The sequence below is a fragment of the Arachis ipaensis genome, chromosome B5, assembly GCF_059453495.1.
Source record: "Arachis ipaensis isolate K30076 ecotype BB chromosome B5, ASM5945349v1, whole genome shotgun sequence".
Taxonomy (NCBI): domain Eukaryota; kingdom Viridiplantae; phylum Streptophyta; class Magnoliopsida; order Fabales; family Fabaceae; genus Arachis; species Arachis ipaensis.
The window spans coordinates 90,894,031-90,897,634 of NC_142440.1; the positions used below are offsets into that span (position 1 = coordinate 90,894,031).

The window sequence follows — 3,604 nt, forward strand, 5'->3', positions numbered from 1 at the left end:
TTTTCATATGAGCAAGAGCAAGGACAAGAATATTCTTGTTGAAGCAGATCCAGAACCTGAAAGGACCCTGAAGAGGAAACTAAGAGAAGCTAAATTACAACAATCCAGCAAGCACCTTTCAGAAATTTTCGAATAGGAAGAGGAGATGGCAGCCGAAAATAATAATAATGCAAGGAGAATGCTCGGTGACTTCACTGCACCTAATTCCAATTTACATGGAAGAAGCATCTCCATCCCTATCATTGGAGCAAACAATTTTGAGCTGAAACCTCAATTAGTTTCTCTGATGCAGCCGAACTGCAAGTTCCATGGACTTCCATCTGAAGATCCTTTTCAGTTCTTAACTGAATTTTTGCAGATCTGTGATACTGTTAAGACTAATGGAGTAGATCCTAAAGTCTACAGGCTCATGCTTTTCCCTTTTGCTGTAAGAGACAGAGTCAGAGTGTGATTGGACTCTCAACCCAAAGATAGCCTGAACTCTTGGGATAAGCTGGTCACGGCTTTCTTAGCGAAGTTCTTCCCTCCTCAAAAGCTGAGCAAGCTTAGAGTGGATGTTCAAACCTTCAGACAGAAGGAAGGTGAATTCCTCTATGAAGCTTGGGAGAGATACAAGCAACTGACCAAAAAGTGTCCTTCTGACATGCTTTCAGAATGGACCATCCTGGATATATTCTATGATGGTCTATCTGAATTAGCTAAGATGTCATTGGATACTTCTGCCAGTGGATCTATTCACCTAAAGAAAATGCCTGCAGAAGCTCAAGAACTCATTGACATGGTTGCTAATAACCAGTTCATGTACACTTCTGAGAGGAATCCTGTGAGTAATGGGACGCCTCAGAAGAAGGGAGTTCTTGAAATTGATACTCTGAATGCCATATTGGCTCAGAATAAAATATTGACTCAGCAAGTTAATATGATTTCTCAGAGTCTGAATGGAATGCAAGCTGCATCCAACAGTACTCAAGAGGCATCTTTTGAAGAAGAAGCTTATGATCCTGAGAACCTTGCAATAGCAGAGGTGAATTACATGGGTGAACCCTATGGGAACACCTATAACCCCTCATGGAGAAATCACCCAAATTTCTCATGGAAGGATCAACAAAAGTCTCAACAAGGCTTTAATAATGGTGGAAGAAACAAGTTTAACAGTAGTAAACCTTTTCCATCATCCACTCAGCAATAGACAGAGAATTCTGAGCAAAATATTTCTAATTTAGCAAACTTAGTCTCTGATCTATCTAAGGCCACAGTGAGTTTCATGAATGAAACAAGGTCTTCCATTAGAAATTTGGAAGCACAAGTAGGCAAGCTGAGTAAGAAGATCACTGAAACTCCTCATAGTACTCTCCCAAGCAATACAGAAAAAAATCCAAAAGGAGAGTGCAAGGCCATTGAAATGACCATCATGGCCGAAACCACAAAAGAGAAGGAGGACGTGAATCCCAAGGAGGAAGACCTCCTGGGACGTCTAGTGATCAATAAGGAGTTTCCCTTTGAGGAACCAAAGGAATCTGAGGCTCAACTAGAGACCATAGAGATTCCATTAAACCTCCTTATGCCATTCATGAGCTCTGATGAGTATTCCTCTTCTGAAGAGAATGAGGATGTTATTGAGGAGCAAGTTACCAAGTACCTTGGTGCAATCATGAAGCTGAATGCCAAATTATTTGGTATTGAGACTTGGGAAGATGAACCTCCCTTGTTCACCAATGAACTAAGTGATCTGGATCAACTGACATTGCCTCAGAAGAAACAGGATCCTGGAAAGTTCCTAATACCTTGTACCATAGGCACCATGATCTTTGAAAAGGCTCTGTGTGACCTTGGTTCAGGGATAAACCTCATGCCCCTCTCTGTAATAGAGAAACTGGGAATCTTTGGGGTACAAGCTGCTAAAATCTCATTAGAGATGGCAGACAATTCAAGAAAACAGGCTTATGGACAAGTAGAGGATGTGTTAGAAAAGGTTGAAGGCCTTTACATCCCTGCTGATTTCATAGTCCTAGATACTGGGAAGGATGAGGATGAATCCATCATCCTTGGAAGACCCTTCCTAGCCACAGCAAGAGCTGTGATTGATGTTGACAGAGGCGAACTAGTCCTTCAAGTGAATGAGGACTCCCTTGTGTTTAAAACTCAAGGTCATCCTTCTATAAACATGGAAAAGAGGCACAGTAAGCTTCTCTCAAAACAGAGTCAACCAGAGCCCCCACAGTCAAACTCTAAGTTTGGTGTTGGGAGGCCAAAACCAAACTCTAAGTTTGGTGTTGAACTCCCACATCCAAACTCTAAGTTTGGTGTTGGGGAGTCTCAACAATGCTCTGAACATCTGTGAGGCTCCATGAGAGCCCACTGTCAAGCAATTGACATTAAAGAAGCACTTGTTGGGAGGCAACCCAATTTTTATTTATCTAATTTTATTTTTATTATTATTTCATGTTTTATTAGGTTCATGATCATGTGGAGTCACAAAATAAATATAAAAATTAAAAACGGAATCAAAAATAGCAGAAGAAAAATCACACCCTGGAGGAGGATCTTATTGGTGTTTAAACGACAGTAAGGAGCATCTGGCTGGCGTTCAATGCCAGAACAGAGCATGGATCTGGTGTTGAACGCCAGAAACAAGCAGCATCCTGGCGTCCAGACACCAGAACTGTGCAGTGAAGAAGAGCTGGCGTTGAACGACAGAAACAAGCATCTAGCTGGCGTTCAACGCCAGAAATATGCTGCATCTGGGCGTTGAACGCCCAGAACAAGCATCAGTTCGGTGTTTAAATGCCAGAATTGCATGCAAAGGCATTTTACATGCCTAATTGGTGCAGGGATGCAATTCCTTGACACCTCAGGATCTGTGGACCCCACAGGATCATCTCAGCATCTGTGGACCCCACAGGATCCCCACCTACCACCACTCACTCTCTTCCCTCTTCTCAATGTTCATCCTCTCTTCCCAATAAACACTCTTCCCCAAAACTCTTCACCAATCACCTCAATCTCTCTTCCCTATCACTACTTCACCACTCACATCCATCCACTCTTCCCCATAAACCTACCTCATAAACTCCACCTACCTTCAAAATTCAAAATCAATTTCCCACCCAAACCCACCCTATATGGCCGAAATTAACCCCCTCCCCTCCCTATATAAAGCCCTCCATTCTTCCTCATTTTCACACAATACAACCCTCTCTTTTCTTCTTGGCCGAATACACCTCTCCCTCCTCTCCTCCATATTTTCTTCTTCTTCTTCGTCTATTCTTTCTTCTCTTGCTCGAGGGCGAGCAATATTCTAAGTTTGGTGTGGTAAAAGCATAAGCTTTTTGTTTTTCCATTACCATTGATGGCACCCAAGACCGGAGAATCCTCTAGAAAAGGGAAAGGGAAGACAAAAGCTTCCACCTCCGAGTCATGGGAGATGGAAAGATTCATCTCCAAAGCTCATCAAGACCACTTCTATGATGTTGTGGCCAAGAAGAAGGTGATCCCCGAGGTCCCTTTCAAGCTCAAGAGAAATGAGTATCCAGAGATCCGACATGAGATCCATACAAGAGGTTGGGAAGTTCTAACAAACCCCATCCAACAAGTCAGAATTCTA

The 3,604-nt window shown here is 42.6% G+C and overlaps 1 non-coding gene across 1 annotated transcript; it reads right to left on the reverse strand.

Annotated features, from left to right (window-relative positions):
* Positions 1-541: 541 nt before the first annotated feature.
* LOC148564934 (small nucleolar RNA R71) lies at positions 542-649 on the reverse strand. The gene has a single exon (XR_015884128.1). It is a non-coding gene; the product is annotated as a small nucleolar RNA R71 (small nucleolar RNA).
* Between the last annotated feature and the right edge of the window lie 2,955 nt (positions 650-3,604).